We start from the raw sequence: 17,564 nt of genomic DNA, 5'->3' as shown, positions 1-17,564 counted from the left end.
CTGTTTGACCACCTTAAAGGCGCGAAGATCTTCACCAAGCTCGATCTTCGTGGGGCATACAATTTGGTCTGGATCCGCCAGGGGGACAAGTGGACGATGGCATTCAACACTCGGGAAGGTCTCTATGAATACCGCTTGATGCCCTTTGGGCTCTGTAATGCTCCAGCCATCTTCAAGGAGCTGGTTAACGACATCTTCCATGATCTCCTGTATTCTTGCGTAGTGGTGTACCTGGACGATATCTTGGTTTTCTCTCCGGATCTGCCCTCACACCGGAGGGATGTTCGTCAGGTTCTGCTAAGGCTCCAGAAGAATCGCCTATACGCTAAATTCGAGAAATGCCTCTTTGAACAGACCTCTCTGTCGTTCCTGGGCTATATTATCTCCGAGACTGGTCTGCGGATGGATCCCAAGAAGTTGTCTGCCGTCTTAAAGTGGCCCCGACCGAAGGGGTTGAAGGCGATTCAACGATTCCTGGGCTTCGCAAACTATTACCGCCTCTTCATTCCTCATTTCTCCTCCCGGACTGCTCCCATCTCCGCGCTCACCCGTAAAGGATCAAATCCCTGGGAATGGACTTCCGAAGCGGAGAAGGCCTTCGTCTCCCTTAAACAAGCCTTCTCTTCTGCTCCTGTGCTGCACCGTCCGGATTGCAACAAGCAGTTCTTCCTGGAGGTTGATGCATCCTCCTCCGGAGCCGGAGCGGTGCTCACCCAGAAATCCTCATCCGTGAGGATGGTAACCTGCGGCTTCTTCTCCAAGCTCTTCTCCTCGTCCGAGCGCAACTACTCTATAGGAAATCGTGAGCTGCTGGCCACCAAATTTGCACTGGAGGAGTGGCGCTACTTGCTGGAGAGAGCTCTGCACCCGGGGGTCATCTACGCTGACAACAAAAACCTCGCTTATTCTCAGAACGCCCAAAGACTAAATCCGCGTCAGGCCAGGTGGTCTCTATTCTTTGCCAGATTCTGCTTCACTCTGCATTACCGCCCGGCGGACAAGAACATTAAAATTGACGCTTTATCCCGCTCATTCCTGTCTTCCGATCAAGAGGAGGAGCCTCTACATATCATTGACCCCTCCAAAGTAATGACTGTTGCTCCGTTTGACCTGTCTCATCTTCCACCCCGTAAGACTTTTGTAGCGGTTCCGGATCGAATGAAGGTTCTACTCTGGGGCCATTCATCCAAACTAGCCGGTCATGCTGGCCACAGGAAGACCTTTCTGCTCATCGCCCGACATTACTGGTGGCTTTCCCTGCGCAAGGATGTTGCGGACTTTGTCGCAGCTTGTTCCTCTTGTGCCCGTAACAAGGTTTCCAGGCACCTTCCATCCGGCTGTATACTTCCTCTTCTCGTGCCTTCCGCTCCGTGGCAACACATTGCAATGGACTTCATCACGGATCTACCTGTTTGTTTGGGCTGGGTTGCAAGTGGGACCGCTCATTTACTTTGATCTAACTCTTTACTATTTACACTAAGCAGTATAGCACTCAGTAGTGCTGTCACTATTTCCCTGATGTATGTTCCCTTGCTCACCTCCAGCATACATGTGTAGCTATTTACACCCATTCAGTCCATTTGCCCCATTATCCATGTGATCCCCTGATATCTGGCACCATGCACTTTATTCCCCTTGTGATGTGAATTAATTTAATCTTTGGTATATGTTATCATGTAAATTTCACTTAATAAAATTATGCTTTTTATGCCGCTATACTCATTTTTCCTCCTTCTTCAAAACACTGCTGGAACTCAGTACAGTAGTCCTCAGCTGTGCGACCCCCTTGTGCCAGGTTCGTGATCTTAGCCTGAGCGACCTGGATCCTGTCGGGTTCATCATATATCAGTCCTAAACTGTCAAAGAAGGCGTCAACAGAAAACCGTTTTGGAGCTTGTGGCGACAAGGAAAATGCCCAGGTCTGAGGGCCCCCTCACAGTAGGGACATGATTATTCCCACCCGCTGGAACTCCTCCCCTGACGATCGGGGGAGCAGGGTAAAAAATAACCTATAGCTCTCCCTAAAGATTCTAAACTGGTCTTTCTCTCCAGAAAATTTATCAAGAAGGGCTATTACAGGTGCGGGAGAGACCAACTGTGCATCAGAGGATACTGACGTCACAGCCACTACCGCCAGTGGAGGGCTATGGGAGGTCTTCATTAAATTAGTTATCTGACCCTGCTACTGACTTTGTGATGACTCCAGACTCTGGCATTCCTTAGCCAGATCCTGAGTCATCTGCTTCAGATTTGCCACCTGATCACAGAGAGTGTGGACAGTCTCCATACTGGCGAAAAAGAAAAACGTATGAGCCAGACGTAATGTGACGCTGAGTCACTTTTCACGGCCAGGCCGTGAGACGGGATAGTCAAGGAGTCTGAAGTCAAAGCCCGGAGGGTATGTCATAAACAGAGGGAAGAGGCAAAGGCTTAGTCAGGTAACATACCACTGGTCAAAATTCCAGGAGGACGGCAGATCAGAGCAGAAGGGGTTAAACAGACGAATGGTCAGAACAAGGTCCAAGGTCAGGCAGCAGAAGATCAATAAACAGAACAAGGCACAGAGAACAAACCACACACTAGCTGAATGTACGTCTGGCAGAGATATGGGACAAACAGCTCAGTTAAGTAGCCAGGCATTAACCTGGGATAATGAACACCTGAAGATAGCCAGTGATTCCCAGTCTCAGCTTGGACAGCCGAGCTGTCAATCACCACACTGAGCTATTGCACGCCCCTGTACCACATTTGACGGTCGAGCTGTCAATCACAGTACTGACAGCTCCAGCACGCCCCTGTACAAGATTAGACGGCTGAGCCGTGAGCACCTGCGTCCCACACACAGTGAGGAGTGGAACCATGACAGAAGCAATTCAGAGCACTACCCAAGCAGTACAAGCTTATCAGGAGGAAGACACACCATTGTGGTGTCCGTTGATGGTGGAAACCACCATAAAAGTGAGAGAACAAGATCACCCCCTGTCTATTCAACAACTACCAAAAGGGAAAATCCGTAGAGCACAACGGGAAGATAAGATAATTGGTAGACTACTACTTTATGTGGATCAAAATCGGTTTGCAAGCAAACGGGAGAGAGACAATGAGTCACCAGCAATATCTGTTTTAATTACAGAATGGACGACGCTCTACCTCAGTGAAGACGGTATCTTGTATCGACAAAACTGGCAGTTGGTACTACCCAGATTATTCCGTAGGTTGGTCTTGAAAGAACTCCATGAAAACATGGGACACCTGGGAGTGGAAAGGACAACAAATTTGATCCGTGAACGTTTCTTCTGGCCGTACATGCAGAGAGATATTGAGACGTACATAACCAGGGAGTGTGGGTGTCTGAAAGATAAACGTCCCAACACATCAACCCGGGCACCTATGGGCAACATCCAAACTACATATTCGTTTGAGATGGTCTCAATAGACTTTTTACATCTCGAGACGTGCAAGGGTGGTTACGAATACATCTTGGTGGTGATGGACCATTTCACTCGATTTGCTCAAGCATATGCCACCAGCAATAAATCGGGTCGAACAGCGGCAGAGATCTTCAATGATTTTGCTTTAAGGTTTGGGTTCCCTACGAGGTTACACCACGACAAAGGAAGAGAATTTGAGAACCAGCTCTTTGCTAAGCCAGGAAAGTACTGTAGAATTCAGAGATTTCACACAACGCCCTATCACCCAGAGGGTAATGGACAAGTGGAACGTTTTAACCGGACATTATTGTCGATGTTGCGCACTTTAACAGCTGATGAGAAAAAAGACTGGAAGAGTTCTCTGTCAAAAGTGGTACATGCCTATAACTGTACAAAGAGCGATGCAACGGATTACTCACCCTTTTTCCTATTGTATGGACGATTGCCAAGACTGCCAATAGACATCATGTTCGATACTCCGGTGTCAGAGACTTACAGAACATATCCGGAGTACGTTCGGAAATGGAAGGAACGGATGGCAGAGGCATACAACATAGCGTCCAAAGTGGTTACGCAAGGACAGAGCAAGAGTAAGAAGTACTATGATCAAAAATGTTATGGATCAGAATTGGCACCGGGAAGCCGGGTGCTAGTCAAGAACGTACGTGAGAAAGGCGGTCCAGGAAAACTTTGTTCGTACTGGGAAGACAAGGTGTATGTGGTCGTAAGGAGGAAAGCTGGTGACAGCCCAGTGTATGAAATCCGATTGGAATGGGAGAAAAAAAACTAGAATAGTCCACTGGAATTTACTACTACCCTGTGATTATCTCCCACCACAACAAGACATCCCATAAGTAGACCGACATCGTCCGAGATCGACTAAGGGACCACCACAGACTGAAGCTTCCGAGGTGGATAGTGACCTTGAAAGTTCCGATGGAGAAGAACACACCGTTGTATTTCTCGGACTGGCAAGGATAGGGATGTACCATCCTCAGGAGAGTGAATTAAGTCCTGAGGCTCCAGAGTTCCTACCAAGGAGTACAGATGAAGTCCAATTCAGATCTGATGATCGAACACCGGCCCCTGAAGAGACACTCAGGAGGAGTGGAATTACCAGATCGTGCGGAAACAAGCGATTCAGGAGAAGTACAGGAACTTACAGAGGCAGCTCCAAGAGCATCTGAGGAAGCATGGGAAAGTAAGGAGGCCCGTGATGCTGACGTGTGAGACACTTGGTGAACCGAGTCAAGTGCCAAGGACTGTCGACTAGAAACAGGTATCTCTGCCTGCGGACCAGGTAAGCCCACTTGAGTGGTATTCACCACCGAGAAGCAGTAGGGAAGATGTTGCTTAGTGGAAAGACTTGTTTTCATGCTTTGATTTTCCTTAAAGGACTTTGTTGAAACAAAGAACTATTAAAGCCTAGTGAGAGAGAGCTGGTTGAAGACGTACGAAAAGCTCCAGCTGAAGAGATGCTGATTGTTTTAATTGTGTTAATTGTTTATTTATTACAGGCGTCCTACAAGAAAAAGGTCGTAAGAATAGGTTATCAATGTTTATGAACGTTATAGCAATTTGACAATGCCAATTTGTATATAAAGTTATTCAACTTTCACCACTGTCTCAGAATTGATCAGATTGACCAATTAAGACGAATGTCGAGGGCGACATTCAAAAAGGAGGTAAGAGTGTGACATACAGAAGTAGTGCTGTTGCTTCAAAAGCATCCAGCAACTATTAGAAGTAACACAAGCACAGGAGACAGGAAGTGTTGTGCTCCAGAAGCATCCAGCAACTAGAGGGGTTAACAGAGTCACAGGAGACAGGGAGTGTTTAGCAGTGCCCCAGGGGGATTGTGGGGAAATTGTTTACTGTCTGGCTGGAGCCGAAGAGAAAAGTGGTGTGTGATCTGTATTTCACAGTAGGCAAGTGTAGCACCCTGAGGATTCGGCTGCTACAGGGGTATTGCACCTCAACCCAGAGGTGTGATATTCCACTCCCGGGTAAGGATGGAGTGTGGAACTGAGCTCAGTTAGCTGCATGCACTACACACATCCCATTTCCGAGGAACAGACCGACGGTACTCCCACCAGTTTATGTGCAGGTACGACAGTGTCTGTTCCTGGCTGGAGTGGGAGGGGGGTGGAACATCCCAGTAGTGTAGGGGCAGATAGGGGGAGCAGCCTGGGTAAAGCTAGGAGCTCATTGGGTGCTGGTCACCTGAGCTCACACATAGAGGGAGTATATAAGGTGGGAACCATCTTAGATCAGGGTCAGTCTGTCAGAGTTGAGTCAGAGAAGCAGAGCAGCTCAGTCAGCTCCAAGGCCAAGAGAGAGAGAGAGGAGAAAGAAGGACCCAGAGGGGGAGAAGAGGGAACTCCAAGAACCCAAAATTAGATCAGAGGGTGAAGAGTTGGCACAAGGGTACCGGATCCCAAGCTGGTGGAGGGCCCTAATCCTTAGCCAGAGACCGGAGGTCGTGGGCAGGATCTGCCACGACCACCCACTAAATCCACCCGGAAGGCAAACCAAGAATAGGGTCAGGGAACCCAGAGACAAGGGTTTACCAACAAGAGGCCCGAGGGAGCCGGACTTAGGTGGATCCCTGGTGGGGAAGGCCGGAGAGGAGGACAAGTCAGAAAGGGAGCTCAGGACCACACTCCGGAGTTGCCTGGGAGTTGACCGAGTCCAGGACCTGGTGGACGCAGCACGGCTTGGGTGGTCACTGCTGTACACAGTGACCCGAGCAACACCAGTAAGTAAAACCCTGGAACTGCATTTTATGCCTCTGAGTCTCCTTGCTGCACCTTCACAACCACCATCCTCCACGGCTGACCCCCTGAGGCTATACCCCTCCTGTTGGAGGTTATACTACCGCAGCTGCATACACACCACCAGCCTCAGCGGACCATCTTGCAGCGGCGGCCTTTTGACCGCAAATCAACGGGTGGCGTAGTCGACACTAATAACATCTATAAGGACTGCCGCACACTGAGTTTGACACCCTGGGCACGGACCGGGTCACAGCCACTCGGAGACTACAACCCCCATCTGATCCGGCTCCGGGTATCCCTAACAACATGGCCCAGGGGGCGCGTCAACTTTGGCGTAGTCGGCAGGATCACGTGCCCGCAACAACCGGGTACTGCGTGCCTGAAGAAAAGATCGCATTTACCTCAAAAAGAAGTCTCCCGCCAATTCCAGAGGGTCCCCGCCATCGGACGCCATCTCGGATCAGTTCCCGCCATTTTCCCGTCATCTGCAGTCTTTTCCCGCCATCCACAGAGTTTCCCGCCACTGGGAAGCGGTTCCCGCCATCTGAGAAGGTTTCCCGCCTTGGCAGAGCGGACGCCATTATGGGCGTGCCAAAGGATGGCAAGAGGCCACCTCCCATCGTGGGCCAGGACCGAAAATGGCGCCAAAAGTGGAAACCGCCCCCACCAGCAGAGACTGTGATGATTGATATGTCCATCAGCGTGAGAGAACTGCCCCTGGAACTGGCAATCACAAAGTTGCCCCAGGACCGCCCTCGGGATGGGCGTAGACAGAACAAAAGAAAGAAGATGGGAGCAGCTTGGAGGAGTCTGGAGGAGAGTCCAGAGAGAACACACCCGGAGATGGAGGGAGAGTCAGGCAGCACCGACCCAGTGGTCAGGAGCCTGTTGCAGGTCGCCACTCCAGAAGGCCTGCTGGAGATCCTGGCGCAGCTCCCCGGAGATCGGGAGCGTGCACAGACCGCGTTGGAGGGCCTCGCACGGAGGATGGCCCGGGTGCAGCAGGAAACACTGGCGGAGTGGACTCGAGAGATGGCCCAGCAGGCTGGAGCCCGCCAGCGAAGCATGCCACCCGCAGCGAGGAGCAAGTCCACCTCTGAGGACGGCGAAGGAGGGACGACGGCCGGAGACGACGCCGCGGAGGGAGCCGAAGAGATAAAGGCAGGTAATGGGGACGACAGCATCCCGTGCCCAGAAGCCGTAAACCTGCCCCAGCTCCCCGTCGCAGAGCCTGAAGCCCCACTCACCGTTCCCGTAGCCGCTGCGTCATCGCTCCAAGCTAGGCCTCAAGCGGCCGGAGCCGCGGCCACGCCCCCTGCTACGTCACGCACCTCAATCCAGAGCGCGGCCAAGCAGGAGACGCCACCGGCCTGGTCGCAAGGCCGAGTGCCCCCGGGCGCCGCAGTACCAACAGCGCCCCCTACCTCTGCCGAACCACCGGCCTGGTCGCAAGGCCAGGAACACCCGGGCGCCGCCGTCTTTACGGTGCCCTTCACCTTCAGGGTGCCCCAAGCCTGGTCGCAAGGCCTGGTAAACCTGGGCGCCGCTACCACCTCCGCGCCCTCAACATCTAGAGTGCCGCACCTGGGTGAAGACCTGTTCGCCCAGCATACGTGCCCGGATGGGCAGCCCTTTATATGGCCACCGGAGTATTACCAACTTGAGCTCCAAAAAGAAAGACCCCTAGATGAGCCCCTGATTCCGGTTCCGAAGCCCGTTAAGATCACCCCACTCTCGTTGGAGGAAGCGCAGTTTGCGTGGGACCCCACCGGAGGAGACCTCATGGGATTCACCCAAGAAACGCGGGCGGCCGCAGCTGAACGTGCGGAGTGCTGCCGGCAGCAGTTAGAGGTCTTCGACCGGGAGAGGAGAGAGAGGCGGGTCCGAGAGCAGCGGCTGCAAATCCAGAGCGCAGAGCAGAAGAGCCGGACCCGGAGGAACCCCCGTGCAGCCCACGGTCCCCGTGCCACCGGGACTGTAATTAAATTCCAACTGCAGCACGGTTGGGGTTTCATCAGGGATCATCACACCCCCGGCGACGTCTTTGTCACCCGCAGAGACGTAGAAAGCCATCTGCCGGAGGGACACAGAGGTCGTGACCTGTATGTAGGGGACGAGGTCACCTTCACCCGGCACAAGTGTGCCAAAGGACCCTACGCCCTCCATGTGCATCGCCTGACGGAGGAGGAGCTGCGGTGTGAGGAGGAGCAAGAGGACCCGGACGGGTCTGAAGAATCTAAAGAAGGAGCAGGAGGACGCCGTCGTTGAAGTACGGTAGAGAGAGACTGTACATAGTTACCCGTCAGGGTATAAGAACTGTTCTAGTTAAAATATAGTCCCCGTTGGGACCAGCAGATTGAACTGAAACCCGTGTGTCCCTATTCCCACTGACCGAGGACTGAGAGCGGTCAATCCTCCCTAATACCTGGCCGAGGACTGAGAGCGGCCATAATTCCCTTGTATATAGTTGCGCTTCCTAAAGCGCCCCCTACCGGTTTTATAGGAAACTGTTTTCTACCAAGAGAGACTGTCGCACTTTACCCGGTCACAAGTTGCACCGTGGCCGGAGGAACAAGAATGTTTCTAATGAGGAGTTTTATATGAAAAGTTTTATGATATATATATATTGTTTTATATGTTTATGATGTTTATGAAAAAAAAAAAATTGTATGTTTTTGGATGTTTTGTTATTTTACAGCCCGAGGACGTGCTGTGATTTACCAGGGGGGAATGTAGCACCCTGAGGATTCGGCTGCTACAGGGGTATTGCACCTCAACCCAGAGGTGTGATATTCCACTCCCGGGTAAGGATGGAGTGTGGAACTGAGCTCAGTTAGCTGCATGCACTACACACATCCCATTTCCGAGGAACAGACCGACGGTACTCCCACCAGTTTATGTGCAGGTACGACAGTGTCTGTTCCTGGCTGGAGTGGGAGGGGGGTGGAACATCCCAGTAGTGTAGGGGCAGATAGGGGGAGCAGCCTGGGTAAAGCTAGGAGCTCATTGGGTGCTGGTCACCTGAGCTCACACATAGAGGGAGTATATAAGGTGGGAACCATCTTAGATCAGGGTCAGTCTGTCAGAGTTGAGTCAGAGAAGCAGAGCAGCTCAGCCAGCTCCAAGGCCAAGAGAGAGAGAGAGGAGAAAGAAGGACCCAGAGGGGGAGAAGAGGGAACTCCAAGAACCCAAAATTAGATCAGAGGGTGAAGAGTTGGCACAAGGGTACCGGATCCCAAGCTGGTGGAGGGCCCTAATCCTTAGCCAGAGACCGGAGGTCGTGGGCAGGATCTGCCACAACCACCCACTAAATCCACCCGGAAGGCAAACCAAGAATAGGGTCAGGGAACCCAGAGACAAGGGTTTACCAACAAGAGGCCCGAGGGAGCCGGACTTAGGTGGATCCCTGGTGGGGAAGGCCGGAGAGGAGGACAAGTCAGAAAGGGAGCTCAGGACCACACTCCGGAGTTGCCTGGGAGTTGACCGAGTCCAGGACCTGGTGGACGCAGCACGGCTTGGGTGGTCACTGCTGTACACAGTGACCCGAGCAACACCAGTAAGTAAAACCCTGGAACTGCATTTTATGCCTCTGAGTCTCCTTGCTGCACCTTCACAACCACCATCCTCCACGGCTGACCCCCTGAGGCTATACCCCTCCCGTTGGGGGTTATACTACCGCAGCTGCATACACACCACCAGCCTCAGCGGACCATCTTGCAGCGGCGGCCTTTTGACCGCAAATCAACGGGTGGCGTAGTCGACACTAATAACATCTATAAGGACTGCCGCACACTGAGTTTGACACCCTGGGCACGGACCGGGTCACAGCCACTCGGAGACTACAACCCCCATCTGATCCGGCTCCGGGTATCCCTAACAACATGGCCCAGGGGGCGCGTCACAAGTAAACAGAATTTAGGTCAGGAGGGAAGCTAAACACAGGTCAGATAGACTCCCTGAACTAACCGTGCAGAGTATTATCTGCATCCCTCATCAAACCCTCCCCCCCTCCATCTCCATGCAGGATAAAGAATGCTGTATACTATTGAGTCCTTATGAAGGAAAAGACTGTGGTTATGTATGCATAGAAGTGTGCTGCTAAGAGATCTAATCTGTGCTGAATTATGCTACTGAAGAGACTGACGATACTGTGCTTGCTTTATTAAACTGTACTGTAATGAAGATTGTTGCTGTAATATCCCTGAATTCCACTGGCCATGCTTCAGATTAAATTCCACTGTTAAACTGTTGAAAAAGACTCTTGTCAGATGTGTCTGGTCAGTAACTGAATCTATCGTGTGTCTGAGAGAAGCTGCAGCCTCTGGTCGCCCTGAGTAACAGTTCCCCCAGGATTCCAACGAATTGATGAAACCCATCTTGCCCTATCTGAAGCTAACAGCGTGCGTGTAACACAGAGACATAGGGCTTGTTAGATATCACTGATGTACCCCTCACTAACCCCTCTGCTGAGTATTTTGTAGATGGCTCCAGAGCTCTGGACAGTGAACTGCGCCAGAGGCTGAGCTGAAGGCGCTCGCTGCAACGTGCAATCTGGGCAAAGGTAAAGAGATTTATGTATTTTCGGAATCCAGATATGTTTTAAAGGGTAGCACATGACTTTGGTGCCATTTGGCGGAGTCGTAATTTTCTGACCTCTGCTAGCAATCCTATGAGGTGGTAGAGCAGCTACTCACAGCACTCACCCTTCCCCGAAGGGCAGCTACCGGCGCACACACGGGAACAAACGCCCCTTGCTGTAGGGAATGCCTTGGCCGACCAGGCGGCTAAGGAAGCAGCACAACACATAGTTTCTAAAGACTGTCCTAAGAACTGCTGGATATGCACCCACAGCCCAATATCCGCTGATACTATGCCATATCTCGCAGTGCCCCTAACCCCATATGAGGCTTTCAACTATAGCTGTTTCTACAAAGAGACATTTGATACTGCCCGTTACGACGGAGGAAACCTCTGATGCAAGGACTTTTGACTTATATACGTTGTCTTGGGAGACTCACTGACATCATACCCTGCATATTGCCAAGGATTTATATCTAGTATGTGGTCACCAAGCCTCTAAATGGCTTCTCCCAGGTGCAGAAGGAACCTGCACCTTAGCACGCCTTACGCCTGCAATCTTCAGACTTCTGCATGGTGACCTAGGTATAAATGCTGTCCACAAACATTCCCTATATACATGAGCTGCAGACAATACAACCAAACAGTAGACCTTATATAGTGTAAATAGGAATAGAGAATAAGAGTATATTCATTTACCCTTTCATTACATAAATGTTGGTACTACTAGTGTATGTAACTGCTAGAACTGGTGTATTGTTATGATGAGATTTGCGGACAAGGTATCTGTCAGTGAACGGGATTTGTCCCCTCCAGGCTCCCATAGCATCGGGAAGTAGCTGATGGATAAATTGTCTGTAAATGATAAAAAGGGAGGAATTGTTGTGGTAAATATTTATACTTTGCTTTGATTATTATTTTAGACAATTAAATCTACCTATATATCTAAATAACTTAATATTAGCTTTATAAGTTTTATTCATAAAAGCGATAACTCTGGGTGTAGAGCTGTGTTTCTGTTACACTTTCCTCTGTTTTTTTTTAAGTATAGTTAATTGGATAGAGCTAATTTTAGTTTCAAGGACAACTGCATATGTTTCCATAATTTACGATGTTGTTATTTCCAATTAAAATGCTTTCTTTCCCCAATTAAAATATCTGCAGCATTAGGTGATGTAAAGCCTGTAAAGACATTCCCCTTTTCATATCTCTGTTGTTGTAATAAATATATGTGACTGGGCTTCTGAGACTCAGACAAGAATTGTGCACTCAGACACTGGCTGTGAGTTATTCTCTTATCTCCGATGCTTCGTATTGATTCTATTTCTCTAATTTGAACCAAAAATGGCAGACCGATTTAGAGAGAATTTGTTATCTCAATCCAAATTAGCTCTTCTTGGAAGGGCTCCCACGACATTACATACAAGCAGCATACAAGATGCACACAAGATACATATAAGAGGCACAGAATCTGCCTACAATTCACATATAAGCTGCATACAAGCTGTATACAGGATACACAAGAGCTGTATACAGGATACATACAAGCTGTATACAGGATACATACAAGCTGTATACAGGATACACAAGAGCTGTATACAGGATACATACAAGCTGTATACAGGATACACACAAGACACATACAAGCTGCATACAGGATACACACAAGCTGTATACAGGATACATACAAGACACATACAAGCTGCATACAGGATACATACAAGACACATACAAGCTGTATACAGGATACATACAAGCTGTATACAGGATACACACAAGCTGTATACAGGATACACACAAGACACATACAAGCTGTATACAGGATACACACAAGACACATACAAGCTGTACACAGGATACATACAAGCTGTATACAGGATACACAAGAGCTGTATACAGGATACATACAAGCTGTATACAGGATACACACAAGCTGTATACAGGATACACACAAGCTATATACAGGATACACACAAGCTGTATACAGGATACACACAAGCTATATACAGGATACACACAAGCTGTATACAGGATACACACATGCTGCATACAGGATACATACAAGCTGTATACAGGATACACACAAGCTGTATACAGGATACATACAAGCTGTATACAGGATACAAACAAGCTGTATACAGGATACACACTAGACACATACAAGCTGTATACAGGATACATACAAGCTGTATACAGGATACACACAAGCTGTATACAGGATACATACAAGACACATATAAGCTGTATACAGGACACATACAAGACACATACAAGCTGTATACAGGATACACACAAGCTGTATACAGGATACATACAAGACACATACAAGCTGTATACAGGATACATACAAGACACATACTAGCTGTATACAGGATACATACAAGCTGTATACAGGATATACACAAGCTGTATACAGGATACATACAAGACACATACAAGCAGTATACAGGATACAAACAAGACACATACAAGCTGTATACAGGTTACATACAAGCTGTATACAGGATACATACTAGACACATACAAGCTGTACACAGGATACATACAAGACGCATACAAGCTATATACAGGATACACACAAGCTGTATACAGGATACATACAAGCTGTATACAGGATACATACAAGACACATACAAGCAGTATACAGGATACAAACAAGACACATACAAGCTGTATACAGGTTACATACAAGCTGTATACAGGATACATACTAGACACATACAAGCTGTACACAGGATACATACAAGACGCATACAAGCTATATACAGGATACACACAAGCTGTATACAGGATACATACAAGCTGTATACAGGATACATACATGCTGTATACAGGATACATACAAGACACATACAAGCTGTATACGGGATACATACAAGACACATACAAGCTGTATACAGGATACATACAAGCTGTATACAGGATACATACAAGCTGTATACAAGCAGTATACAGGATACATACAAGACACATACAAGCTGTATACAGGATACATACAAGCTGTATACAGGATACATACAAGCTGTATACAGGATACATACAAAACACATACAAGCTGTATACAGGATACATACAAGACACATACAAGCTGTATACAGGATACATACAAGACACATACAAGCTGTAAACAGGATACACACAAGCTGTATACAGGATACATATAAGCTGTATACAGGATACACACAAGCTGTATACAGGATACACACAAGCTGTATACAGGATACCTACAAGACACATACAAGCTGTATACAGGATACACACAAGCTGCATACAGGATACATACAAGACACATACAAGCTGTATACAGGACACACACAAGCTGTATACAGGATACACACAAGTTGTATACAGGATACACACAAGCTGTGTACAGGATACACACAAGCTGTATACAGGATAGACAGAAGCTGTATACAGGATACATACAAGACACATACAAGCTGTATACAGGATACATACAAGCTGTATACAGGACACAAACAAGACACATACAAGCTAGCTATATACAGGATACATACAAGACACATACAAGCTGTATACAGGATACATACAAGCTGTATACAGGATACATACAAGACACATACAAGCTGTATACAGGATACATACAAGACACATACAAGCTGTATACAGGATACATACAAGACACATACAAGCTGTATACAGGATACACACAAGCTGTATACAGGATACACACAAGCTGTATACAGGATACATACTAGCTGTATACAGGATACATACAAGCTGTATACAGAATACACATAAGCTGTATACAGTATACACACAAGCTGTATACAGGATACACACAAGCTGTATACAAGATACACTCAAGCTGTATACAGGATACACACAAGCTGTATACAGGGATACATGCAAGCTGTATACAGGATACACACAAGCTGTATACAGGATACATACAAGCTGTATATGTGGCGCCCAGGGGATGGGGACTACTGGGCGCCCGGGCCTTAATGCCTGGTCTTGGGGGAAGTCGCGGTGGTCGGCTCCCGGGCCCGTACCCTGGGGTCTCTCTTAAAAAAGGGGAAAATGAAATGTCAAAGTTCGTGACGCCACCTGTGGTGTCTGGTGAGAATCACCAGCGCTGCGGCAGTCCACTGAGGCCGGTGTCACGGCAGCTTTGATGGTGTAGCTCCCCACAGGTGGAGCTAGGCCTCAGGGCAGTGATGTTTGACGAGGTGCACGATATGGCGGTGACCCAGCCGGGTCCAAGGAAGAACAGGGGACACACACACACGGTTTGCTTCTGTACCTTTTACTGGTGGAAATGCAGGTACCGTCCGGAGCACAGTAGGTTGAGGGGTGCACTGCAGGACTCTCCCCAGTGAGCAGGTGTAGGGCCTCCTGTTTCTTTGCCGCTTAGTGTTAGTCTCTGGCCTGCCTGGAGCTAGGCCTAACTTAGTCTCTGTTCTGCACCGGCTGATCCTGTGGTAGGGCCTTCTGTTGGAGTACACACTCCCTGGTATATGGGGCCTCGCTAACTCCTGACCCTGGTATAACAGTCAGCATTTGGTATTCCTGGGACATGTAGTTCACCAGGGGTTCCGGTTGTCTTCTGCTGGGTGTCAAGAATCCCTGCAGACTCCGACCCGGTGTTCGCTATATGGTTTCTGGGGTGAGCTGGTAAAGCTCCTCCGCCCCCAATGCTACTCGCTCCTCTAGCCTTCGGCCTACTCGGGCCCTCGCTAGGCTATACACACTGGCAGTTAGCTGGCTGCCTCTTCGCTGCTCTCTGAGCGTCAGCAACGCTCCTAGCTCACTTAACTCGAGCTGCTTGAGTCTGACTGAGCTCCACTGCAGACTGACCTGTTTCTCTGTCTCACTCTGCAGGAACTGGCTGTGGAGGTGTGTGTATGTTCTGAGGGCCTCTTGTGGAGAAATCCTTTAATGCACCCCTCCAGGATCTGTGGCTCCATGCACAGCAGGGCGTCACATTCCCCCCTAGTTGAACTCAGCACTCCCGGGCTGAAGCACATTTTGTAACAACAACAATAACAAGCTTCCCTTTATGGGAGGTTAGGACACTTGAACGTTGCATAACCAGAACATGGATAAATATACATATATAGTTCAATAAACAGTAGGCAATGAGCAACCAGAAAGTCCAAGTCTCTTCCGGAGAGGTTGCTCAAAGGGGCACTCCAGGGAGTCCAAATAAGTACAATCAAAGTCTTTGGGCTGCACACAGCCCTCAGCCACAGAGTTCTTAGATACCCAAGCGGGTAATGGGAAGCAAATAAGTAAAGTGTCCGTTTCACTTGGATTGTCCATTAGAGGGGCAAAATATAAGTTAAAGGCCTGTAAAAGGCAATAAATACATAGCAATACATACACAGGATAATGCAATAATATACAGTATTATACAATACAATGCCCCAGGGGTAACTATCTACATCTGTCGGGGTTTAACTATTTTACTTAGTGTACCTGACATGGAGTTGACCTTTCGTGCTACGTGTAGATCTGCGTAGTGCGGTGGTCTGTGTAGTGTCAGTGTTTCTCTCAGCTACCCTGTTTGTTCTACTAGCGATGGTATTGAAAAACTGCCTTAACCTCGCTACTGGGCTGGCAAGTTCACCATTGGCTGGGCCTTCTTGCTCTGCTTCTGCCGGGGATCCTTCTTCCGGGGATTCTTCCTGAGCAGGCTCTTCTGCGGCACTAGGCTCTTCTGCAGCACTTACAGGTTCAACTTGCTGTGGAGGGTCTTCTGGCTGTTGGAAGAATTGGAGTACTGGAATTATGACTGCTCCTCCGATTTGAGGCCAATCTGCCGGGAAGTCTCCTAAATCAGTATGTATTACTGCTTCATCAGGTTCCTCCGGGAAAATGAGAGACACTTCTTCTTGGGGTTTTAGCAGATCTGGACACAACTTCAGGTGGTCCCTAGATACTGTCGCAGCTGTTCTTCCTCCATCTTTGCTGATCAGACACTTCTTCCTGTTGTCAAACCTTGAATTCAACACAGTGTAGGGTTCTCTCTCCCACTGATCATCAAGCTTGTGGTTCCTCCGCTTCCTTTTCAATACCACTTCTCCTGGTGTGAAGGGTTCCTCTGGTGCACTTCTGTTGTATTGTGCTTCTTGTTTATCCCTCACCCGAGTGAGACTGTCTTCGACACAGGCTTGTACTCTTCTGTACAGCTCTTGTCTGGTCGTGTCCCAGTCTTCAGTGGTCACGTCTGCCTCTGGTTCTACAACACCAAGCTCCAGGTCCATGGGCAACTTTCCTGGTCTCGCTCGCATGAGATAAGCTGGAGTGCAATTGGTGGAACTCACAGGTATGTGATTGTACAGGTCTACCAGGTCAGGTAGTAGGTCTGGCCACTGGTTTCTCTCCTCAAGCGGTATGGTCTTCAGCAGGTCGATGACAATGTTGTTCATCTTTTCACAGAGACCGTTAGTTTGGGGGTGGTACGGTGTAGTCCTGATCTTTTTACACCCGTACAGATGGCAGAACTCTTTGAACAATTCAGCCTCAAAGGCCGGGCCTTGGTCAGTCAGTACCTGCTCAGGGTATCCATGGGGTCTGCAGAAGTACGCTTGGAACGTCTTCACTGCTGTCTCTGCTGTCAGGTCTTTGACAGGGGCGACCACCAGGAACCTGGAGTAGTGATCCACCATGGTCAGGGCATAGGTATATCCTGACCGGCTGGGTGACAACTTGACATGGTCCAGGGCCACGATCTCCAGGGGTTGAGTCGTCTTAATGGGTTGCAGGGGTGCCTTCTGGCTGCTGTAGTCTTTTCTTCTGAGGCTACAGGGTC

Source organism: Phyllobates terribilis, unplaced genomic scaffold (assembly GCF_046119375.1).
Source record: "Phyllobates terribilis strain yellow unplaced genomic scaffold, ASM4611937v1 Scaffold_283__1_contigs__length_2490627, whole genome shotgun sequence".
NCBI classification, from domain to species: domain Eukaryota; kingdom Metazoa; phylum Chordata; class Amphibia; order Anura; family Dendrobatidae; genus Phyllobates; species Phyllobates terribilis.
The sequence above is the reverse complement of the archived record's forward strand: the minus strand, read 5'-3'. Positions refer to the sequence as shown.